The sequence below is a fragment of the Equus quagga genome, chromosome 16 (assembly GCF_021613505.1).
Source record: "Equus quagga isolate Etosha38 chromosome 16, UCLA_HA_Equagga_1.0, whole genome shotgun sequence".
In the NCBI taxonomy this organism is placed as follows: domain Eukaryota; kingdom Metazoa; phylum Chordata; class Mammalia; order Perissodactyla; family Equidae; genus Equus; species Equus quagga.
The window spans coordinates 48,528,244-48,555,511 of record NC_060282.1 but is presented as its reverse complement, the minus strand read 5'-3'; positions in this window follow the sequence as shown (position 1 = coordinate 48,555,511).

Genomic DNA, 27,268 nt, shown 5'->3' with positions numbered 1-27,268 from the left:
CTCTGCTAAGGAAAGGGGCAGCAGTTGAAGCAGTGGAGAGCAGAAAGGTCAGGAAAGGAACACACAGCTTCATTTGATGGCAAAAGAGATCACCTTAAGAAAAACAAACTTTATATCCTACATGGCATTTCACTCAAAGAGAATAAATAACTTAAAACATTTTATCTCCCAATCACAGAACTGCCCTTTCCTCATCTGAAAAATGTGTTATTCGTGATCCCTAAAATGCTTTAGCTTTTGATCAAGTCGATGACCCAGTGATGAACAAAGAGGATCCAAACTCCTTATTTTGTCATGGTTGCCTGCCTTGATATATAAACAAGCTTTCATGTTGGACAGTCTTGATCATTTTCACCTAAAAATTTAATGGTCAACTTCAGAACTTTCAGACAGATTAAGATTAGTTTTTATTCCATTCCAGTTATGTTGATGACAGGGGAGCCTCTGTCTTGGCCAAGGGCACTGGGGGGAACAAAGGGGTCCAAGGGGCTCATTCCAAGCTTCCAGGTCCTGTGGAAATGGCAAATTCACAGTCCTGACTCACTTTGCAAATGACTAGGTCACCTTCTCTTCTGCACCCAGGTTAACAGGGAAAGGTGTTCTACAGAGAGTCTGTGAGGCTCTATACTTCTTTCCTTCCTGCTTGATAAAGTCTCCCACTTCAGTTTGCCGTAAAACAATGGTTTGCATATCCCATTTCTTTTTCTAGTGCATGAAGGCAAACAGAGTGAACAGAGCTGGGTATGCATCCCACGCACCAGGGTTCTATCCTGCTCTGTGATATCAAAATAGAATATTGTGGTGTTAGGTCTACTTCTCTGCTCTTTCCCTTCCCACACATTAGCATACTAGGAATGGAAACATTTTAGTAAAACTCCTTGGGGAAATTTGGATATTTGCAGAAGATGGATAACTTTAAAACGTATGAGTGTGTCAGATACAGTAAAATATTTCAAAGGAACATCCACTTTGATAAAACACAAAAGCTCTCATCCAACTCATAAAAGAAGGCCTTGAAATCAAAAAGGTATCATTGATTGAGTCCTAAGGAATTGCATAGTATAATTTTTTACAGTAATTTGGAAAATTATGTTTGATATTTTAATCACACATAAACTACTTTAAAAGCATATGAATAGTGACCTCAGCGTCATGGTGGAGTGAGGTCTTTCAGAAGTCTTTCCCCTCCAATATACAACAAAAAAAATCCATAACCCAACAGAGGACATCCAAACACAGCACAAAAAACATCAGAGAAACCCATACAGACATACAATAGAGGGCAAAGGGACTGGAGCCCCCCTTGGAGGAGGTGGAATGGGGTAAGAGAAATCTTTGCTCCCTCCCCTTAAAGACAGCAAACCTGGACTTCAGAAGGCCTCCAAGAGGAAAGGAATGGGGGCAAGGACATTCATTCGCTGAAAAATCAAGGACTCCCAAGGCCCTTGCAGCCTAGAGGGAAGCCCTCTACCGGGGAAAAAGGGTTTGCAGGGGCAGGGGGTGGGGGTGGCGAGGATGACCTTATCAAGCTAACACTCCAGGAGAGCAGAGGGAGAAAACCCCGAGAGCATGCAGAAGAAAGTACCCCTCCCCCTACCTGCTCAGCACAGCTCCAGCCCCTGGGATTTCAGCTGAAAACAGAGGGCTCATATTACGTGGTTCTTGACCCCCACCCAGTGGCAATAGGCAGCACCTGTGACCAAATAATGCCAGGATGCAAAAGAACAGAACTCCCTCTAGCAATATCAGACACTATATCAGATCTCCAGACCAGAGAGAAAACGACAAGTAGCCAGAAATCAGTCCTGAGGATGCAGAAATATGTCATCTAAATGACAAAGAATTCAAAACAGCTATCATCGAAAAACTCAATGAGGTAAAAGAGAATAAAAACCTCAATGAGGTAAAAGAGAATGTAGAGAAACAATTCAATGAGATCAGGAGCTACTTCTCAAAAGATATTGAAACTATAAAGAAGAATTAATCAGAAATATCAGAGATGAAAGACACAATAGAAGAAATAATACAAAATATGGATTACCTGAATGCTCGAGCAGGCACCATAGAGGAGCATATCAGCATAATTGAAGATAGACATGTTGAAATGCTCTAGATAGAGGAGGAGACAGAACTAAGACTAAAAAGAAATGAAGAAAGTCCCTGAGAAATAACTGAGTCACTTAGGGAATGCAACATAAGAATTATAGGTATTCGAGAAGGAGAATGGAGCAGAAAGCTTGTTCAAAGAAATAATAGCACAGAACTTCCCAAACCCAGGGAAGGAAATCCACGTGGAAGAGGCTGCCAGATCTCCTAAATATGTCAATGTTAAAAGACATATTGCAAGGCATGTAGAAGTGAAACTGGCAAAACTGAATGACAAAGATAGAATACTAAGAGCAGCAAGGCAGAAAAAATAAGCTACAAAGGAACCTCCACCAGGCTTTCAGCGGATTTCTCTACAAAAACCTTACAGGATAGGAGAGACTGGAATGACATATTCAAATCATTGAAGGACAAAAACTTTCAAACAAAAATACTCTATCCAGTGAAATTATCCTTCAGATATGATGGAGAAATGAAAACTTTCCCAGACAAACATAAGCTAAGGGAGTTCATAGCCATGAGACCACACCCCCACAAGAAAGCCTCAAGAAGGCCCTCATACCTGGGAAAATAAAAAAGAGGAAAGGGGTTACAAAGCACAGTATAAGGAGTTAAATAGGTAGACAGAATCAGAGCAAGATAGCAAATACTCAAGTATAGCATTAAAAACAAAGGGAAGGAAAACACCAAAAACAAAGATAATCTTGTCACTTTAACCATAAACTCATAACAGAAGATGGAATAAGGGAGAAAAACAACTTAGGAGGAGCAGAGGAAAGGGACTGAATTGGTTTAGCCTAAGGAAATTAGAGGCCATCAGCAAAGGAACTATCTCATCCACAAGATCTTGAATACAAATCTAAACAAAAAAGCAGAACAGAAACACAAAATAATAAATAAGGAGAAGATACAGAAACATAGCAGAAAAAACTACATAACTCGATTGGTAGACCAAAATACACAGAATGAGAAACAAAGGAAATGCAGGAGAATTGAAAAACGAGTGATAAAATGGTAGCATTAAGCCCTCATATATCTATAATCATCCTAAAGGTAAATGGATTGAATTCTCCAATAAAAAGACACAGAGTGGTGAGACAGATTAAAGAAGACCCAACAAGATGCTGCCTCCAGGAAACACATTTCAGCTCCAATGACAAACAAAGGCTCAGCGTAAAGGGATGGGAGATGATACTCCAAGCTAATGGCAAACAAAAGAAAGCAAGTGTTGCAATACTTATATCAGACAAAGTATACTTCAAGATAAGACAGGTAAACGGGGCTGGCCCCGTGGCTGAGTGGTTAAGTTCGTGTGCTCCGCTGCAGGCGGCCCAGTGTTTCGTTAGTTCGAATCCTGGGCACGGACATGGCACTGCTCATCAGACCATGCTGAGGCAGCGTCCCACATGCCACAACTAGAAGAACCCACAACGAAGAATACACAACTATGTACCGGGGGGCTTTGGGGAGAAAAAGGAAAAAATAAAAAGAAATCTTTAAAAAAAAATTTGAACACTAAAGAGCAGTAAAGTAAAACAAATTCATTTATAAACACACAAAATTTACCTTCACACATGTCCCTCCTCAGCACAGGACTCTGCAATGGCTGCTCATGTCACTCAGAAGAAACCAATGTCAGGTAAAGAGAAACAAAGAGGGACTGTATATAATCATCAAAGGGACATTCTATCAAGAAGAAATAACACTTATAACTATCTATGCACCCAACACATGAGCACCAAAGTACATACAGCAACTATTAACAAACCTAAAAGAAGACATTAATAATAATACAATAATAGTAGGGGACCTCAAAACTCCACCCACATCAATGGACAGACAGAAAATTAACAATGAAACAGTGGAATTAAATGAAAAGCTAAACCAGATGGACTTAATAGACATATACAGAATACTCCATCCAAAAACAGCAGAATACACAGTCTTATCAAGTACGCATGGAACATTCTCAAGAATAGACCATATATTGGGAAACAAGGTAAGCCTCAATAAATTTAAGAAGATTGAAATAATAGCAAGCATCATTTCCAATCACAATGCTATGAAGGTAGAAATTAATTACAAGAAAAAAGCTGAGAAAAGGACAAAGATGTGGAGACTAAACAACATGCTATTGAACAACCAATTGAAGAAATTAAAGGAGAAATCAAAAAATATCTGGAGACAAATGAAAATGAAAACATACCATACCAACTCATATGGGATGCAGCAAAAGCGATACTAAGAGGGAAATTCATCGCAATACAGGTCTACCATAACAAACAAGAAAAAAATCCAAAAAATCAATCTCAAACTACACCTAATTGAATTAGAGAAAGAAGAACAAACAAAGCCCAAAGTCTGCAGAAGGAGAGAAATAATAAAAACTGGAGCAGAAATAAATGCTATTGGAACAAAAAAGGCAGTAGAAAGGATCAATGAAACAAAGAGCTGGTTCTTTGAGAAGATAAATAAAAAAGGCAATCTCCTAGCCAGACTTACAAAGAAAAAAGAAAGAAATCTCACATAAATAAAATTACAAATGAAAGGGGAGAAGTAACAACGGATACCACAGAAATATAAGGGATTATAAGAGAATACTATGAAAAACTATATACCAACAAAATGGACAATCAAAGGGAAGGGATAAAATTCTTAGACACTTACAATCTCCCAAAGCTGAATCAAGAAGGAATAGAGAATGTGAATAGATCAATCACAAGTAAAGAGATTAAAAGAGTAATCAAAATCATCCCAAAGAATAAAAGCCCAGGACCAGACAGCTTCCCTGGAGAGTTCTATCAAACTTTCAGACAGGATTTAATACCTATGCTTCTCAAACTATTCCAAAAAATAGGGAAGATGGAATGCTTCCTAACATTCTATGAGGCCAACATCACTCGGATACCAAAGCCTGACAAGGACAACACAAAAAAGGAAAACTACAGCCCAATATTGCTAATGAACATAGATGCAAAAATTCTCAACAAAATATTGGCAACCTGAATACAGCAATACATCAAAAGGATCATACATCATGATCAAGTGGGATTCATACCAGGAACACAGAGATGGTTCAACATCTGCAAATCAATCAACATGATACACCACATTACCAAAATGAGGAATAAAAACCACATGATCATCTCAATAGATGCAGAGAAAGCATTTGACAAGATCCAACAGCCATTTACGATAAAAACTCCTAACAAAATGGGGATAGAAGGAAATTACGTCAACATAATAAAGGCCATATATGACAAACTCACAGCCAACATCATACTCAGTGGGCAAAAACCGAGTGCCATTCCCCTGAGTACAGGAATGAGACAAGGATGCCCTCTATCACCACTCTTATTCAACACAGTACAGGAGGTTTTGGTCAGAGCAATTAGGCAAGAAAAAGGAATAAAAGGAATCCAAATAGGGAGTGAAGAAGTGAAACTCTCACTGTTTGCAGATGACATGATCTTATATATAGAAAACCCTAAAGAATCCATTGGAAAACTATTAGAAATAATTAACAACTACAGTAAAGTTGCAGGATACAAAATCAACTTACAAAAATCAGTTTCATTTCTATACTCTAATAACGAACTTACAGAAAGAGAACTCAAGAATACAATTCCATTTACAATCGCAAAAAAAAAAGAATAAAGTACCTAGGAATAAATTTAACTGAGGAGGCAAAGGACTGATACAATGAAAAGTACAAGACATTATTGAAAGAAAGAGATTATGACATAAAGAAATAGAAAGAGATTTCATGCACATGTATAGGAAGAATAAACATAGTTAAAATGTCCATATTACTCAAAGTAATCTACAGCTTCAATGCAATCCCAATCAGAATCCCAATGACATTCTCCACAGAAATAGAGCAAAGAATCCTAAAATTCATATGGGGCAACAAAAAACCCTGAATTGCTAAAGAAATCCTAAGCAAAAAGAACCAAGCTGGAGGCATCACAATCTCTGACTTCAAAATGTACTACAAAGCCATAGTGATCAAAACAGCATGGTACTGGTACAAAAACAGGCACACAAATCAATGGAACAGAACTGAAAGTCCAGAAGCAAAACCACACAATATGGACAACTAATCTTCAACAAAGGTGCCAGGAAGACACAATGGAGAAAAGATAGTCTCTTCAATACATGGTGTTGGGAAAACTGGACAGCCACATGCAAAAGAATGAAAGTAGACCATTATCTCATGCCATACACAGAAATAAACTCAAAATTGATCAAAGACTTGAAGGTAAGTCCTGAAACCATAAAACTGCTGGAAGATAATATAGACAACGCACTCTTTGACATTGAACTTAAAAGGATCTTTTCGAATTCCATGTCTTCTCAGACAAGGGTAACAATAGAAAGAAAAAACAAATGGGACTTCATCAGTCTAAAGAGATTCTGCAAGGCAAAAGAAACTAGGATCAAAACCAAAAGACAATCCACCAACTGGGAGAAAGTATTTGCAAATCATATGTCTGATAAGAGGTTAATCCTCATAATGTGTAAGGAACTCACACAACTTAACAACAAAAAAACAAACAGCCCAATCAAAGAATGGGCAGAGGATATGAACAGACATTTTTCCAAAGAAGATATACAGATGGCCAATAGGCACATGAAAAGATGTTCAACATCACTAATCATCAGGGAAATGCAAATCAAAACTACACTTACTCCTGTTACAATGGCTATAATACTAAGACTAAAAATAACAAATGTTGGAGAGAATGTAGACAAAAGGGACCCTCCATACACTGCTGGTGGGAATGCAAACTGGTGCAGACACTAGGGAAAACAGTATGAAGATTCCTCAAAAAACTAAAAATAGAACTACCAAAAGACCCAGCTATCCCACTACTGGGTATCTACCCAAACAACTTGAAATCAACAATCCAAAGTAATACATGTACCCCTATGTTCATTGCAGCACTATTCACAATAGCCGAGACATGGAAATTATCCAAGTGCCCATCGACTGATGATTGGATAAAGAAGATGTGGTACATATATACAATGGAATACTACTCATCCAGAAAAAAAGACAAGGTTCATCCCATTTGCAACAACATGGAAAGACCTGGAGGGCATTATGCTTAGTGAAATTAGCCAGACTGAGAAAGAGAAGCATCACATGATTTCACTCATATGTGGAATATAAACAAGCACATGGACAAAGAAAACAGTTCAGTGGTTACCAGGGGAAGGGGGGTGGAGATTTGGCACATGGGGTGAAGGGGAGCACCTATGTGGTGACAGACAAGAAATAACGTACAACTGAAATTTCACAATGATGTAAACTATATGAACTCAAATTTTTAAAAAGCATATGAGTATTGTCACTTCTCTAATACAGAAATGAATCTGTAGTTAATGAAGTATCATACAACACCTGAAAAAATGATTAAATTTATTGTTCAAAATTCTTTCTCCTCTATCAAATACAATTGCAATAAACATAGATTTATATTAAGAAACAAACAGAACTTAACATACATTAATACCAACTGTAGCCTAATAGAAAAAGTCTCAAGTTACTTGTTATATAACAAAAGTGATATTTTTCTATTTAGGTATATTTTTGGGAAACATTAAATAAAGTGTTCCAGATGATGTGGTGAATGGGGAGTTAGGGAGAATATGGGTAAGTGATCTACATTCTCACCTGATAGAGCCGTGAAAAAGCACTTGATTTTAAAATTGAAGAAAAATAAAATTTCTCAAGCCATTAGTGTTATCAGTACTGCCCTAATAAAACCATACCAACATTAATGAAAGTAATTTTTAATTCACTTACCATCCAACCCACTTACCGTCCAACCATCCTAACAAATCACTTTTATTCTCCACATTCCCAAAATAGTTCAACCCTAAGAAGTCCCATAAGATGAGGTGACAAGCACATAGAAAAAAACTCACTTCTAAATTTGATAAAACTCCGTTTAAAAAAATTAATACTGTAAAATATTTATAATAACAAGAACTAAGAAAGTTATTAAACAAAATAAGCCATATTTCATTCACACCATATTTTGAAACCCATTCCTAAGACATATATGTTTCTCTGTCAGTTCCAAACATGCCCAAGAGTAAATGAAGAAATATTATAGATGTGGGAAACAGATGCCCTGAAAGCATTTCAAACTCTCACCCAAATTTTCATTGATTATTAGCCAACTCCATCACTACAGTAGGGCTGGCCACAAGAGCGAAAAGTAAAATCTCACAGTCTTCTACTATATGATTTTAGCACACTCTTCATCATAATCTCATTTAGTTCTTACAGCAAATGAAAATTTGCTCTACATGAAACAGTTACCCAAGGATGGGGAAAAAACTGGAGCTGAGAACTTACCCAGCTTAAAACTTAAAAGTATAATCCTGAAATTTGTCAGGATTTAATTAAACAACATGGGCTTGCTGTGTTCATGCTCCTCTTAGTGACTAAATCGGGGAAAATTACAAAATCAGTTTTTCCCAAGTCATGTTCATTAAGTGTTTGTCCACAGTGTGAAGGATGGGACTCCACCAGTCATCAAATAAATGACAATATGGGCTCATCCAGGGAGTCCACCCACAATTTTACATCTTGCTTGTAAATTCTCTGTATTATGTAATACACTCTGTCCTGTCTTTGGCCTTCTACTTATGAAAGGCTCCCAAGAGAAAGGTTTGTTCTGTTCTTCGTTTGGCAGACGGCATTTTAGAAGGCTTGTGCACATGTATGACACTACAAATAACAACTCATGCAGCCCTCAATATGTAGTTACCTTCAATGTCATTTCTTATAGAAGATCTTAGCTTCTCCGGGCTACTGTTGATTCCTTGTCAAATTTAACCTGCTGTCACTCACATTTTTAGGCTATATTTCTTGTGACCTCTATTGAAAAGCAAAAAGAGACTAAAATGGTGTTCATGAATTCTAAAAAATATAACATTTTCCTTAAAATATACAGCGTCTGTGGGGGAGACACAGGATCTCCGTGATGCAACATCCATAGTGTGTTTGAGCCATCTGCTGGTGCAAGGTCATGGGAAAGGTGTCTGTGTGGGAGCCTGGAGGCTGGACCTCCATGGGAAATTGCTTCAGCAACAAGTTGCTCCTACAGCTCAATGAAATTGGCATCAAGGAAAAGCCAGGTGCTGCTCAAATTAAGCTTAACCTCAAAATACTGAATAGGATAATTTTACCATGGCCAAGAGGAAAATCATGTGTGAGTTCAGAACTGTCTGTGGCGTTCCAGAGTCCTGTTCTGTTTATAGCACCCTTGGAACCCTAATCTTTAAGGAAATGAAATAGTGAACTAGACAGAAAAAGCCCAAGTCCTGCACAATTTAAAATTGAGGAAGAGGTGACCATCTAGTCATTAAGCCTCTTTCATTAACCATGTGAACACTGTGGGTGGCCACAGGAAGAGGCCTCATGAGGAGGCCACAGCAGTCTCCCCCATCCATGCAGCAGCACCACTGCAGAACCTCCACTCCCACCCTTTAGTCTTATCATTTCTCAACAATGCAGCCAGAGTGATAGTGTTAAAATATTCCTTCACAGGAGTGACATCAGCATCATGGCAGAATGAGCTTGCCCAGGACTCTCTCTTCTCCAACATACAACAAAAAGGAGCAACAATATTCCAACAAAAAATATCCTAATAGCACAGGAACCCTTTGAGAGTCACAGAGCCAAACAATGGAGGGCAGAAAGACTGGAGCTCCCCCTCAGAGGAGCTGGAACAGGGTAAGAGAGAACTTCATTTCCTCCCATAATGACTGGGATCGCTGCCATGGAAGGCTCCCTGAGGGAAGGAGTGGGGGAAGGGTCACATGTCAGTGGGATCCCCCAGGACTCCCTAGCACCCTTGCAGCCTAGAGAGAAGCCCTCGAACAGAAGCCAAAGCTTTCTCCTGGGCTGACCTCATCAAGCCAAGACCCCAGGAGACTAGATAGCAAGAGCTGATCAGGAAACACAGGTCTGCGCGCAAGAGAAACTGCCCCCTCCAACCCCTGCTGTGCTGCGCCATCTATGCTGAAGGTGGAGGGCTCAGAATACGTGGCTCTTGACCCCCCATCTAGTGGCAATAGGCTATAACTTCAACCAAATAATATCACAATGGGGAAAACCCGTACTTCCAGGATCAGGCAATTCATCGAAACTCCAGACCAGAGGGAAAATAATAAATACCTAGAATTATGTCCTGAGGAATCAGAAATAAGTAAACTAAATGGCAATGAATTCAGAATAGCTATCGTCAAAAACTCAATGAAGTAAAAGAGAATATAGAGAAACAATTCAATGAGTTCAGGAACTACTTCACAAAAGAGATTGAAACTATAAAGAAGAATTAATCAGAAATACTAGAGATGAAAGACACAGTGGAAGAAATAAAACAAAATACAGATTCCCTGAATGCTTGTGTGGACACCATAGAGGAGCGAATCAGCACAATTGAAGATAGACGTATTGAATTGCTCCAGACAGAGAAGAAGAGAGAATTAAGACTAAAGAAATTAAGAAAATCTCCAAGAAATATCTGACTCAATGAGGAAATGCAACATAAGAATTACAGGTATCCAAGAAGGTGAAGAGAAGGAGAATGGAGCAGAAAGCATGCTCAAAGAAATAATAGCAGAGAACTTCCCAAATTTAGGGAATAACAGAGAAATGAGTGTGGAGGAAGCTTTCAGATCTCCTAGAGTTGTCAATGTAAAAACACGTACTGCAAGGCATATAGTAGTAAAACTGGCAAAAATGAATGACAAAGAAAGAATACTCAGGGCAGCAAGGCAGAAGAAAATAATCTACAAAGGAACCATCAGACTTTCAGCAGATTTCTCTGAAAACCTTACAAGCTTGGAGAGAAAGGAATGACACATTCAAAACCTTAAAAGATAAAAATCTTCAGCCCAGAATACTCTATCCAGCAAAAATATCCTTCAGATGTGAGGGAGAAATTAAATCTTTCCCAGACAAACAAAAGCTAAGGGACTTCACAGCCACGAGACCCCCCACACACACACACACACACACAAGAAATCCTCAAGAAGGCCCCTATAACTGAAAAAAGAGAAAAGGGAAGAAAGGGGTCACAAAACACAGAGTAAGGAGACAAATAGATAGAATCAGAATAGGATAGCAAATATTCAACTATAGCATTAGGATATAGGGAGGAAAACACCAAAAACAAAGACAATCTTGTCACTTTAACCACAAACTCACAACACAAGTTGGAATAAGAGATGAAAATAATAACTTAGGAGGGGAGGAGGAAAGGGACTAAATCAGTTTAGACTAAGGAAATAGGAGGCCATCAGAAAAGATTCTGAATGCAAACTTCAGGGTAGCCACTAACCTAAAAAGCAGATCAGAGACACAAAAAATAAATAAGGAAAAAACTAAGAAACACGGCATAAGAAACTGCAGGCATCAATGGGTAGACCAAAATACACAGGATGAGAAACAAAGTAAATGCAGGAAAACTGGAAAACGAGTGACAGAATGACAACATTAAGCCCTCATACATCAATAATCACCCTCAATGTAATTGGATTGAACTCTCCCATAAAAAGACACAGAGTGGCAAGATGGATTAAAGAACAACATCCAACAATTTGGTGCCTCCAGGAAACACATCTCAGCTCCAATGACAAATACAGGCTCAGGGTGAAGAGGTGGAAGATGATACTCCAAGCTAATGGCAAGCAAAAGACAGCAGGTGTCACAATACTTATATCAGACAAAATAGATTTCAAGATAAAGCAGGTAAAGAGAAACAAAGAGGGGCAATATATAATGATCAAAGGGACTCTCCATCAAGAAGAAATAACACATAACTATCTATGTGCCCAACAGAGGAGCACCAAAGTTCATAAAGCAACTATTAAAAAACCTTAAAGATGATATCAAAAATAACATAATAACAGTAGAGGACCTCAACACCCCACTTATATCATTGGACAAATCATCCATTCAGAAAATCAACAAGGAAACAGTAGAATTAAACAAAAAGCTAAAACAGTTGGACTTAATAGACATATATAGAACACTCCATCCAAAAACAGCAGAATACACATTCTTCTCAAGTGCACATGGAACATTCTCACGGATAGACCATATGTTGGGAAATAAGGCAAGCCTCTATAAATTTAAAAAAACTGGAATAATAACAAGCATCTTTTCTGATCATAATGCTATAAAGCTAGAAATTAATTAGAAGAAAAAAGCTGAGAAAGGGACAAAGATGTGGACACTAAACAATATGCTATTGAACAAGCAATAGATCATTGAAGAAATTAAAGAAGAAATCAAAAAATATCTGGAGACAAATGAAAACAATAACATGCCATACCAACTCTTACAGGATATAGCAAAAGCTGTATTAAGGGGGAAATTCATCACAATACAGGCACACTTTAACAATCAAGAAAAATCCCAAATCAGCAATCTCAAATTACACCTAACTAAATTAGAAAAAAGAGAACAAACAAAGCCCAAAGTGAGCAGAAGGAGAGAAATAATAAAAATTAGAACAGAAATAAATGCTATTGAAACAAAAAGGCAGTAGAAAGGATCAATGAAACAAAGAGGTGGTTCTTTGAGAAGATAAATAAAAGTGACAAACCCCTAGCCAGACTTACAAAGGAAAAAGAGAGAAAGCTCAAATAAACAAAATCAGAAAGAAAAGAGGAGAAATAACAACTGACTCCACAGAAATACAAGGGATTATAAGAGAATACTACAAAAAACTATATGCCAAGAAAATGGATAACCTAGAGGAAATGGATAAATTCTCAGACTCTTAACAACCTCCCAAAGCTAAGTCAAGAAGAAGCAGACAATCTGAACAGACCAATCACAAGGAAAGAGATTGAAAAAGCAATCAAAAGCATCCCAAAGAATAAAACCCCAGGACCAGATGGCTTTCCTGGGGAATTCTACCAAACTTTCAGACAGGATTTAATACGTATACTTTTCAAGCTATTCCTAAAAACTAGGGAGGATGGAACACTTCCTAACACATTCTACTAGGCCAACATCACTCTGATATCAAAGCCTGACAAGGACAACACAAAAAAGGAGAACTACAGGCCAATATTGCTGATGAACATAGATCTAAAAATTCCCAACAAAATTTTGGAAACCTGAATACAGCAATTCATCAAAAGGATCATACATCATGATCAAGTGGGATTCATACCAGGGACACAGGGATGGTTCCACATCTGCAAATCAATCAATGTGATACACCACATTACCAAAATGAGGAATAAAAACCACATGATCATCTCAATAGATGCAGAGAAAGCATTTGACAAGATCCAACAGCCATTTATGATAAAAACTCCTAACAAAATGGGGATAGAAGGAAATTACGTCAACATAATAAAGGCCGTATATGACAAACTCACAGCCAACATCATACTCAGTGGGCAAAAACCGAGTGCCATTTCCCTGAGTACAGGAATGAGACAAGGATGCCCTCTATCACCACTATTATTTAACATAGTACTGGAGGTCCTCGCCAGAGCAATTAGGCAAGAAAAAGGAATAAAAGAAATCCAAACAGGGACAGAAGAAGTGAAACTCTCACTGTTTGCAGATGACATCATCTTATACAAAGAAAACCCTAAAGAATCCATCGGAAAACTTTTAGAAATAATCAACAACTACAGCAAAGTTGCAGGGTATAAAATCAACTTACATAAATCAATAGCATTGCTATACTCTAATAAGGAACTAACGGAAAAAGAACTCAAGAACACAATACCATTCACAATCGCAACAAAAAGAATAAAATACCTTGGGGTGAATTTAACTAAGGAAGTGAAAGACCTATACAATGAAAACTACAAGGCTTCCCTGAAAGAAATTGATGATGACATAAAGAGATAGAAAGACATTCCATGCACGTGGATTAGAAGAATAAACATAGTTAAAACGTCCATACTACCTAAAGCAATCTACAGATTCAATGCCATCCCAATCAGAATCTCAATGACATTCTTTACAGAATTGGAACAAAGAATCCTAAAATTCATATGGGGCAACAAAAGCCCCTGAATTGCTAAAGTAATCCTGAGAAAAAAGAACAAAGCTGGAGGCATCACAATCCCTGACTTCAAAATGTACTACAAAGCTACAGTAATCAAAACAGCATGGTACTGGTACAAAAACAGGTGCACAGATCAATGGAACAGAATTGAAAGCCCAGAAATAAAACCACACATCTATGGACAGCTAATCGACAAAGGAGCTGAGTGCATACACTGGAGAAACAAAAGTCTTTTCAATAAATGGTGCTGAGAAAACGGGAAAGCCACATGTAAAAGAATGAAAATTGACCATTCTTTTTCACCTTCACCAAAATAAACTCAAAATGGATCAAAGATCTAAAGGTAAGGCCTGAAACCATAAGGCTTCCAGAAGAAAATATAGGCAGTACACTCTTTGACATCAATATTAAAAGGATATTTTCAGACACCATGTCTTCTCAGACAAGGGAAACAATAGAAAGAACAAACAAACGGGACTTCATCAGACTCAGGAGCTTCTTCAAGGCAAGGGAAAACAGGATTGAAACAAAAAAACAACCCACTAATTGGGAAAAAATATTTGCAAGTCATATATCCAACAAAGGGTTAATCTCCATACTATATAAAGAACTCGCACAACTCAACAACAAAAAGTCAAACAACCCGATCAAAAAATGGGCAGGAGACATGAACAGACATTTCTCCAAAGAAGATATATGGATGGGCAATAGGCACATGAAAAGATGTTCATCATTGCTGATCATCAGGGAAATGCAAATCAAAACTACACTAAGATATCACCTTACACCCATTAGAATGACAAAAATAACCAAAACAAAAAGTAACAAATGTTGGAGAGGTTGTGGAGAAAAAGGAACCCTCATACACTGCTGGTGGGAATGCAAACTGGTGCAGCCACAGTGGAAAACAGTATGGAGATTTCTCAAAAAATTAAAAATAGAAATACCATATGACCCAGCCATCCAGCTACTGGGTATCTATCCAAAGAACTTAAAATCAGCAATTCCAAAAGTCCCATGCACCCCTATGTTCATTGCAGCATTATTTACAATAGCCAAGATGTGGAAGCGCCTAAGTGCTCATCAACTGATGATTGGATAAAGAAGATATGGTGTATATATACACAATGGAATACTACTCAGCCATAAAAAAAGGACAAAAGCATACCATTCACAACAATGTTGCTGGACCTTGAGGGTATTATGTTAAGTGAAATAAGCCAGATACAGAAAGACAGTCTCTGTATGACACCACTCATATGAGGAAGTTAAACATGTAGACAAAGAGAACAGATTAATGGCTACCCAGGGAAAGATGGGTTGGGGAGTGGGCACAAAGGGTGAAGTGGTGCACCTACAACATGACTGACAAATAATAATGCACAACTGAAATTTCACAAGGTTGTAAACTATCATAATCTCCATAAAATTTTTTTAAAAAATTTGAACACTAAAGGGGCTGGCCCCGTGGCCGAGTGGTTAAGTTCGCGCGCTCCGCTGCAGGCGGCCCAGTGTTTCGTCAGTTCGAATGCTGGGCATGGACATGGCACTGCTCATCAGACCACGCTGAGGCAGCGTCCCACATGCCACAACTAGAAGAACCCACAACGAAGAATACACAACTATGTACCGGGGGGCTTTGGGGAGAAAAAGGAAAAAATAAAAAAAAATCTTTAAAAAAAAAAATTTGAACACTAAAGAGCAGTAAAGTAAAACAAATTCATTTATAAACACACAAAATTTACCTTCACACATGTCCCTCCTCAGCGCAGGACTCTGCAATGGCTGCTCATGTCACTCAGAAGAAACCAATGTCCTCCCTGACCTGCACCATGACCTCTGACCTCTGACCCTCTGCTTTGGCCTGCTCATTGATCCTCCCATACTCCCCCTGCTTTCCACACAGCTCACTCCCCAACCTTCCTCAAACTGCCTGACTTCCCCATTCAAAGGCAAAGCCCACTCCTCCACTCCCTCCAGCTGTATTTTTTCTCGTAACACCACCTTCTGCACTTCAGTTCTATGTGACATTCATGGTCTGTTGTTTGTCTCCCTGCTGCAGTGGCAGCCCCTGAGGACAGGCTGTGATGTCCCCAGGGGTCCACAACACTAGTGCACATTAGAGGAATGGGCATTCTCTCCTTCTCTCCTTCATCCACAGCACTCATGCATCAGAACATTCAGATTCACACTAATTCATTGAACTGTTTCAGATAAACATTCCTTTGTCATATTTGTTTCATGTTGTAATAAAAATAACTGCAGATCAAGTTGAAGGCCCCTGTGCCCTTCTTTTCTCCCCAGAAGAAACCACTGACCTTCATTGTCATCATTTCCACGCATGCTTTTATGCCCCCACCACATGTGTGTAGAGGCTCATTCTCTATATTCTATTATTCTGCATGTTTTCAAGCTTTACACAAATATCACAGTATACGTTTACTGCAAGCTAGATTTTTTGTTTTATGTTATATTTAAGATTTATTCATGCCAATGCAGGTACCTCTCATTCGTTCTCATTCATTTGCTTTCATTTCCATATCATATTCCATTGTATGAATATCTCACAAGTTTTGCGATTGTACACCAGGCTGTCATGCACGTTCTTGAATTCAGCTCCTGTATCTCTTAAATGGGTTGCAATTTTTGCTCCCAGTTTTTGGCTTGTCTTTTCACTTCATTTATGGTGACTTTTGATATAAAGCAGTTTTTCACTTTAATATAGTCAAATTTATCAGTCTCTTTATGAATTGGGCATTTTGTATATTAAGATATTTTAATATATCCAAGGTCATGAAGATATTCTCTGTATGAGTTTCCTGGGGCTGACATAACAACATACCACAAACCAAGTGGCTTAAAACAACAAAAACATGCTGTCTCACACTTCTGGAGGCTAGACGTCTGAAAGCACGGTGTTGGCAGGACCCTGCTTCCTCTGGCAGCTCTGGGAGAGAATCTTTCCTTTCCTCTTCCAGATTCTGGTGTTGCTGGCAATCCTTGGCCCACCTTGGCTTGTAGATGCATCACTCCAGTCACACGACCGTCTTCACCCTGTTTGTCTTCATGTGGTCTTTCCTCTGTGCCTGTCTGTGTCCAAATTTCCCCTTTAGGACATCAGTCATATTGGATTACGGCCCATCCATATAACCTCAGTTTAACTTGATTAACTCTGTAAAGACCTTATTTCCAAATAAGGTCACATTCTGAGGTACTGGGGGTTAGGATTCCAACACATCTTTTTTGAGTGACCCAATTCAACCCATAGCAATCTCTTCCATCTTTTCTGCCAAAGCTTTAGAGTTTTGCTTTTCACATGTAAACCTCGAACTGCTTTCTGAGTGAAGAGGCGACTCTAATTCATTTCCTATCCCTTAACCTCTCCTCCTGGTGTCTTGTGTGGAAGAGCCCATCTTTGTGAACCAGTTTCCAAATATGCCTCTGCCATGGATCAGGTTTCCATACGCATGTGGGTCTGTTTCTGGGCTCTGTCTCCTCTCCTTAATTGAGCTATTTCTTATTCCTGTTTCTTAATTATATAGGTTTATAAAAGAACTTGGTATCTTGTATGAATAGTGCTCCCTCTTTAAGTATAAAGATTTGATTTTTACTGGTTTTAGCTATCAGAGTTTCCATAAGAATTTTAGGATCAGCATCCCAAGCTTTAACAAAAACCTGTTGATATTTTGATTGGTACTCTAATAATTAATCAGAAAGAGATGACATCTTTTTTATGTAAAGTCTTTCCAATCATGCACACCATCTCTCTCTCTATTCATTTATTGTCTGTCAATGAGGTTTTCCTGTTTTATCTGGACATAGTTTGTACCAATTTGTTCCATTCATTTCTGGGTATCTAGGTGCTATGAAATGAGTTGCTGTAACGTCCATGGGGTGTTGTATATAGAACATCCTGTGGTTGTAAAGGCTGGAGGAGAAGGAGTAACATGGAGAGACAAAGGCCTAAGAAAGGGGTGTCCCTGGATCCAGGGACAAAGGCTGAAGGAGGTCCTCTCTCCAGTCTCATAAGAATGTGAGTGAAGCAAAACATAGCTTTTCTGTGACTATTTCAAGTTACCTTCCTTCTCCTTCCCTCCTACCATTAGTAAAAACAAGAAAAGCCAGTGTCAAACAAGGCATTGGAGGGAAAGGGTTGTGAAAGCTACATTGGTAGTCAATGTTGGCATCTACCCACTCCAGGGCAATCTGGATTCCCAGGCAGATGAGATCCAGCCTAGAGTTGCCTCCATATTGGGGATGGAGAGTGGGTTTTGAGGAAGGTGAGAATCTACCTGAAAAGGAGTGCACACAGCTGAAAGAAAAAGAGCCACAGGATCTGAGGATCTGATTCCTTTTTATTAGCTTGTAAAGCACGAGACACACCAGATACAGGTCATTCCATAAAGGAATCCAAAAAAGGTCACACTTGTTCCTAATCAAAACTTTTAGCAAGCTAACAATTTAAGAATAGAAAGTTTCTGAACTGAAAGTTAGCTTGATGAAGGATATCTAACAGGAGCTGACAGCTAACAACATGTTCTTATTGAAGCAGGAACAAGCTAAGTTGCCCACCACCATCACTTCTATCCATCACAATATGAGGGCTCTAACCAATGCAATAGACAAGGAAAAGGGAATATTAGAAAGGAAGAGAAAATGCTTACCTTATGGGCAAACTAAAATCTTCTAAATGATGAAATAAAACATAAGCAGAGTGAAAAAATAAGTGACAGTCTGGGAGAAACTGTTTTCAGTGTGCAAAAAACCAATGGACTAATATCCAAAATTTATAAATTGTTCTGACAAGTCACTATGAAAAAAAGACAAGAAAAAACAGCAAAGGATTAAAAAAATAGGACAATCCCCAGAAGAAACCCAAATGGTTGATAAACATATGAAAAGGAGCTCAGAGTCTTCAACCATTAGGGAAACACAGATTGAATCTTAATGAGATACAAATTTTCATATACAGGAATCTCTCGTATGGAAATATCCACATATGTGCCTAAAGATATTTGTACAAATTTATTCTTTGCAGCATTGTCAGTAATGGTGAAAACTAAAAATAGACCTGAATGTGTATCAATAGTGTGGAGGGCTCAAAATGACTATGGGAGCCAATTAAAGAGTGGCATGGACCCATATGTTACTGACAGAGAAAGGCGAATAACACACATCAGTAGGGTTTTTAAAAAGTAAGACACAGACTATTACATGTAGATTAAATCCATTTATGTTCTTCTAAAAGTGTATAAGTACAACAAGAAAGGATCTTCAAGTCTAAGGAGCCTGTTTTGTTTTTGTTTTTTTAAGTATAGAATGGTGTTTAGAAACCATTTACTAATATTTAATAAATGAATTTGTCGCAATGAGTCTGACGTCTGAAGAGTGTCTGAGTTAAAACTGAGATTTAGAACATGATTAAATGACTCCAAATTCTTTCCTTGAAAAAATAGTACTAAAAAACCCTCATTTCTTTTTTTTCTTTAAGATTTTATTTTTTTGCTTTTTCTCCCCAAAGCCCCCCGTACATAGTTGTATATTCTTCGTTGTGGGTCCTTCTAGTTGTGCCATGTGGGACGCTGCCTCAGCATGGTTTGATGAGCAGTGTCATGTCCGCGCCCAGGATTCGAACTAACGAAACACTGGGCCGCCTGTAGCGGAGCACGCGAACTTAACCACTCCGCCACGGGGCCAGCCCCAAAACCCTCTTATTTCTTGAAATCTCCTTAAACCATAGAATTTTATGGATGTAGCAATCCTTGTCCTGCATTTAATTATCTGTATCCTCCTTACTCCCACACCCAAAATTATTTATTTCACTTTGTGTTTGTCCCTATTTGGAAGAAACGAAACTTCTCAGCAGGCAACCTGGAAAAAAAGTATTTGGGGAAGCAATTCAAAACCTTTATGTCACGTAAGTACGGAAACAATCCCTGGCCACTATTGGTCCCTCAGGAACCAGCTTTATGTCTACTCCAGCCTGAGTTGATAACAAAATGGTTCCTCTGGGCTATTGATCTACCCCGTGCGGATTCACCTTGATCGGCTCCACCTTAGTTAAACTTCAGATCATGGGCCTCCAAGCAGCTGACCTTCCATCAGCTGATAGCTTTTCCTAGAACTACAGCTTTCCCTAGAACCCTGACTTATGCCTACACCTTCTAGCCTGTGTTTGCACTGATTGTCAATAAACGTGCCAAATAATCTGTCAGGAAATGCCCAAGACCTTACAATGTCTGATAAGCCTCCCTATCCTCACTTCCCCGCCCCTCCCTCACTCTGCTCCTCCTCCCTGTTCCCTCCCTATCTCTACCTTCTCCACCCCTCACTCAGGACTTACAATATTGCCTTGTATTAGTAGCTACTCAATAAATATTCGTTGAATAAATGAATGAGACAATGAATGTACAGATTTCTCTCTAGTACCTTCAAGCCCCTCCAACTGACCACACTCACCACCACATATCCCTTGAAGTTCCCCCATCTATTCATTTTCCTCCCCCAACTCAAGTTCAGTTCACCTCACATTCTCCACAAGTCTTTCCAGATAAAATTGTTCCTATGACAGTAATCCATATATCATCATTCACCCACCAAAAAATGCGTATTTAGTGTTATATATGCAATGTTTGACCGGGGATAGTGATATGTATGCACTTGTACATTGAATGGTATAAAAGTTTGTGTTTTCCACTGATCAAATCAATGACACTCTACCAAATGCTTGAGCCTTCAAACAGATAAATATGTTAACACTAGCAAACTACAATGTGAAGCAGGAAATTGTTTTTAAACTTTCCTCCAACAAACTTTGCGATTTACACATGTCTCTTCCTTCAGATAAGATTTTCAAGAATAGGGCTTTTTTCAAGAATGTATCTTTTACTGCTTTGAAATCGAGTATAATGAAGTGAAAATTATAATAACAATTTTTGGCACCAGCATTCTTCTTGGAATTCTGTTCCTGTGATACGCCACTTGGAGTCAAAGATGAGAGCCTTAAACTAGTGTATCATCAGTGGCTCAATCAACTACAAAAGACAAGCAACTTCTTTTTGTATTCTTATTCTTTGTTTGGTTTGATTTTTGTTTTCTCCTGGGAGGGAGAGAGAAGACAAGGAGGCTGAGGATAAGAGGAGTGAGTAGCCTGGTAAGCAACAGCCCAGAGACATTTTTGGAAATAGCATGTCTCATGTTCTATTTGTTTGCTGGGTTGTGCTATAGACCCTTCTTTTATTAACCCCTTCAAATTTTCTCCCACTCAAAAAAAAAACTACTTTGCTTAAGGATGCCTTTGTATCAGTGACATTTAGAATAGAAACTGATCAAAAGAGTTAGTGTGTCTAGGTCAATGCTACTGGGAACAGAGACAGCATTTCTGAAAGCAGGACCCAGAGCAGAAGTGAACATAAGTACGTAAGGCCCCTGGGAATTTGCAAAAATTTATGTTCCATAGAGAACATCAGTCAATTAGTTACATACAATTAATTTTCACTGAACTTGTTTAATAGCTCTGATAGTTTTCTGTATGGATGTAGATTGCTTAGAATTTTCCATAGGTAAGATCATGTCATATGAGATATAGTTATTAATTCCTTCTTTCCAATTCCAATGCCTCTTATTTCATTTTCTTGCCTAATTGCCTAGCTAGAACCTCCAGTACAATGATGAATGACAGTGGTGAGAGCAGACATCCTTGTCTTATTTCTGACCTTAGGAGGAAAGCATTCAGTCTTTCACTACTAAGTGTGATATTAGCTGTAGGTTTTTGTAGATGCCCTTTATCAGGCTGAGGCAGTTCCCTTCTATTCCTAATTTGTTAAGTGTTTTTATCATGAAGCGTGTTGAACTAGTAAATGCTCTTTCTGCTTCCATTGAGATCACCTGTGGGTTTTGTCCTCCATTCTATCACTATAGTGTGTTATTTATTGATTTTTGTTATATTGAACCAGCCTTACATTCCTGGAATAAATCCCATTTGGTCATGGTATATAATCTTTTCATATATGACTGGATTTTGTTTGCTAGTAATTTTTTGAAGATTTTTGCATCTATATTCATAAGAGATATTGGTCTCTAGTTTTTTTTCTCGTGATGTCTTTGTTTGGTTTTAGTATCAGGGTAATACTGGTCTCATAAAATGAGTGAGAAGTGTTCTCTCCTCTTCTATTTCTTGGAAGACTTTGTGAAGAATTGGCATTAATTCTTCTTAAATGCTTGGTAGAATTCATCAGTGAAGCCATCTAGGCTTTTCTTTGTGGGAAGTTTTTTTATTATTAATTCTATCTCTTTTCTTGTTATAAGCCTGTTCAGATTTGCTATTTCTTCTCAAGTCAGTTTTGTTAGTTAATGTGTTTCTAGGAATTTGTCTAGGTTATCTAATGTGTTGGCATAGGATTCCCTTATAATCCATTTTATTTCTCTAAGTTAAGTAGTAACGTCCCTGTTTATCTCTGTTTTGTTTAATTCTTATTCTGAGGATTTGTCTTGTTCCCTTATTTGGAACATATTCCTTTGTCTCCTCATTTTCCCTCTTTCTCTGTGCTTATATCTGTGTATTAGGTAGATCAGCTACATCTCTCGATCTTAGAGAAGCAGCCTTACGTAAGAGGTGCCTTATGGGGCCCAGGAGACAGCTTCTCTCTCATCACCAGTTCCCAATGTTCCAGGAGTGTCCCCTGTGTGGGCTATGTATGTCCTTCTGTTGTGGCAGGGTTGCTCTTACTGCAGGTGCCCAGGGAGGCTAGGCTGTGCCCCTGACCAGCTGGTTGTAGGGCTCAGCTGCATGCAGCTTCTACAGTCCCTTCAGTCACTTTATCAGGTGGGAGAACCCCCTGCATAGTTGGCTGCAAGGTCTAATAGCACATTCCTGCTACAGTTTTTCTGTTAAGTGAGTAGGCCTCAAGTGATGAGGATTATTTTAGGCTGGTTACTTTCAAAAACTGCAGACAAGAAGGGGGCTCTGAGGAGTGGAATTTGCTTGCCCTTTGATGGAGACATTTGCATTTGTGAAGGAAGTCTCCATCTGCAGGGGGTGTCTCCCTCTCTGCACCAGGAGGAAGGCAGGGTGGCCTTATCTCTGGAAACTCTTAATGGGGAAGGCAAGGACTTAAGTTGTTTACTGTCTGGCAACCTCATGTAACTGATCCCCACCCACCAACATCCTCCTTTGTCTTTAGCTGAAGATAATATTTAAGAGGTGGCTTCTGCCATTTACTTAATCTGGTTTGATTCTTACCTAAAAGTTATAGGACCACCCAATAACCAGACCCTACCAGCACTGATACCATTTTAACAACTCTTTTTACATATTCTTTCCTTTGTCTTGTAAAGAGATAACTCACATACCTATGCCTTAAATTTAGCCTTACTCTCAACCCATGTTTGCAGCAGCAGCGGTGGCAGCAGCAGCTCCTCCTGCCAGTGGGTCCTGTCCCCATGCAGCAGCTCTGACTGCCCATCCATCCTGTCCCCATGCTATTCCACACTATTCTCTAAATAAAAGAGCACTACTGCCAGACCTTGAGAGTCCAAGAAATCTTTTTTTCGACTCCTCGGCTCACTGACCTCGCATCACGAAGCATGGCTGGTTGCTAGGCTAAAGGGCTTACAATTGCTGTAGGCTTCTGTAGGCCTCAAAGTATGAGAGCTGTTGTCAGCTCTTTCAGTAGAGCAGCTGGGTGGGGCTGTCCCCAGGCGTGGCAGCACACAGTTGTTTCAGGCACTGGAAGGTGGGGCCAATCCCCTTTGTGGCTTAAGATTGCTCCCAGCCATGAAGTGCCACAGCTAGAAGGTGGCTTTTTTTCTCTTCAGAAAGGAATTTCTGCCTCTTTCACCTCAGTCAGCACTGTCCCTTGTTGTGGGGGTCCTTTTTATCCAGTTTCCAGTCTTTCTCAGGGGTAATTTTTCCAAGGGTAGTTGTCAATTTGTTGTGTCCCTGGGAGGAGGTGAGTTCAGAGTCTTCCTATGCTGCCATCTTCCCAGCAGGCTCCCCAATTTTAGAAATCTTAACAAAGAGCTGAACTTGGATTTCCTTTTCCTCTCTATTATATATTTATTTTCTAATTTATTGATTTCTGTTTTTAGCTTTGTTTCCTCCCTCCTACTTTCTTTGAGTTTAATTTTCTTTTCTCTCTATAACTTCTTGAGATGGATACTTAAACATTTATCTTTCAGCCTTTCTTAATTTTTAATATATGTATTTTGAGTCTATACATTTTTCTCTAAGCAATATTTTTGTCATATCCCACAGATTTTAATATGTAGTATTTTTGTCATCACTCAATTCAAAATATTTCCAATTTCCATGGCGATTTCTTCATTCACCCATAGGTTATTTACATACATGTTACCTAATTTCTTATCTAATCATTTTCCAGTTATCATTTTGTTATTGATTTCCAGCTTAATTCCACTGTGCTCAGAGAATACACTCTGTGAGTGCTTCCAGCAGATGTTTATTCTGAAGTTGTTGGGTGCAGTTTACTATACAGGCCCTTTCAGTCAGTTTTGCTAATCACGTTCCAATCTTCCGTAAACTTAATGGTCTGTGTTACCAGCTACAGGGAGAAATGGGTGTTAGTGTGAATGTGTCTTTTTTTCCTTAAAGTTCTATAATTTCCTATAAACTTTTTCAGCACATATTTTAAGGCTATGTTTAAGTGCACCCAGATGTAGAAGGCTGATATTTCCCAGTGATTAGATTCCTTTATATTCAGCAAGTTTTCCTCTTGGTTTCTAAAATCAACTTTGTCTTTGGATAGTGTTTGCATAGTATGTCTTTTTCCATCCTTTCATTTTCAACTTTTCTGTATCCTTATTTTTTTAACAGCCTTATTGAGGTAGAATAAAATAAACTGCATATATTTAAATTGTACTGTTTGATAAATTTCAGATATATGTATATAAACGAAACCAGCCCACAATAAGACAATATATCCATTATCCCTGAGTTTCTTCATGCTCATTTGTATTTTCTCCCCTCCCAACCTACCACCACAAGGCAGCATTGATCTACTGTCACTATAGATTAGTTTGCATTTTCTAGAATTTCATAAAATGAAATCATATATACTCTTTTTGTCTGACTTCTTTCACTCAGCATAATTATTTTGAAATTCCTTTTTATCTCTGAGTAGTAGTCATTGTGTGGATATATCATAGTTTGTTTATTCATTCACTTGATGAAGGACATTTGGGTATTTCCAGTTTTTAACTATTACAAATGAAGTTTCTGTGAATATTCACGTCTTCATAAGGACATATGCTTTTAATTTTCTTCAGCACACACCTAGGGATGGAAAAGCTATGTCATATCGTAGGTGTATATTTAACTTTTTTTAAAAACTGGGCCAGCCCCGTGGCACAGCAGTTAAGTTCGCATGTTTCGCTTTGGCAGCCCCTGGTTCACGGGTTCGGAGCCCGGGTGCGGACATGGCACAGCTTGGCACGCCATGCTGTTGACAGGTGTCCCACATATAGAGTAGAGGAAGATGGGCACAGATGTTAGCTCAAGGCCAGTCTTCCTCAGCAAAAAGAGGAGGATTGGCAGCAGATGTTAGCTCAGGGCTAATCTGCCTCAAAAAAAAAAAAAAAAACTGCCAAGCTATTTTCAGAAGTAATTGTGCCATTTTACAATCCCACCAGCAATATATGAGAATTCCAGTTAATCTACATCTTTGTCAACATTTAATATGGTCAGTCCTTTTTAATTTAGATATTCTAATAGATATGTAGTGGTATCTCATCATAGTTTTTATTTACATTTCTCTAAGGATTAATGATGTCGACCATCTTTTTATATGCTTATTTGCCATCTGCATTTCTTTGTTACTGAAATGTCTGTTCAAATCTTTTGCCCATTTCCTTCCAATTGCTGTCAAAACCACTCACAAATTTAGGGACTTACAAATTTTTTATCTTACAGTTCTGGAAGTAAGAAATCTGAAATGCATCACACTGGGCTAAAATTAAGGTTTGGGGAAGGCTTAATTAAGGTTTTCTACAGGCTCTAGGGGAGAATCCATTTTCTTACTTTTTCCAGCTTCTAGTGGTTACCCACATTCCTTGGCTCATGGCCCCTTCTCTTTCTTTAAAGCCAGCAATAGCTGGTCAAGTCTTTCTCACATCAAACCACTCTGACAACTGGTTCTTCTGCGTCCTTGTCCACATTTAAACCATCCTTGTGATTACATCAGGCCCACACAGTTAATCCAGGATAGTCTCTTTATTTTTAAGGTCAGCTGATTAGTAACTTTAATTCTATCTACAACCTTAATTCTCCCTTGCCACGTAACATAACATTTTCATAAATTTTGGGGATTAGAATATAGACAGCTTTGGGGGACCACAATTAGATATGTGATTTGTAAATATTTTCTTCAGGTCTGTGGCTGACCTTTTTTATTCCTTAACAGAGTCTTTCAAAGAGCAGAAGTTATTAATTTCAATGAAGTTCAATTTGTGAATTTTTGTTCTACGGATTTTGCTTTTGGTTTTCTAAGAAATCTTTGCCTACCCCCCCCCCCCACCCCAAAGAAATATTTTCTGCTATTTTGTCTTCTAAAAGTTTTGGTAGGTTTAGGTTTTACATGTAAGTCTATTATCCATTTTGAATTAACTTTCTCATATGGTGTGAGGTATGGGTTGAAGTTTTGCATAAAGATATCCAATTGTTCAAAACACATTTGTTGAAAAGATTATTCTGTCTCCACTGAATTGCCTTTGCACTTTGACCATCAATGTGTGAGTCTATACCTGGACTCTCCATTCCATTCCATTGATCTGATCTATTTCCCTATCTTGATTCTAATAACACACTATCTGGATTACTGTAGCTTTATAAGTCTTGAAATCAGGTATTGTAAGTTCTCCAGGTTTGTTCTTTTTCAAAGTTGTTTTGAATACTCTAAGTCCATTGCATTTCTACATGAATTTTAGATTTAGCTTCTCAAATTCTATCAAAACAGCCCACAGGGATTTTCATTGGGATTGTGTTGAATTCACAAATCAATTTGGGGAGAAATGATATTCTAACAATAACGACTCTTCCAATATACGATCATGGAATAAATGATGGCTAATTTTATGTGTCA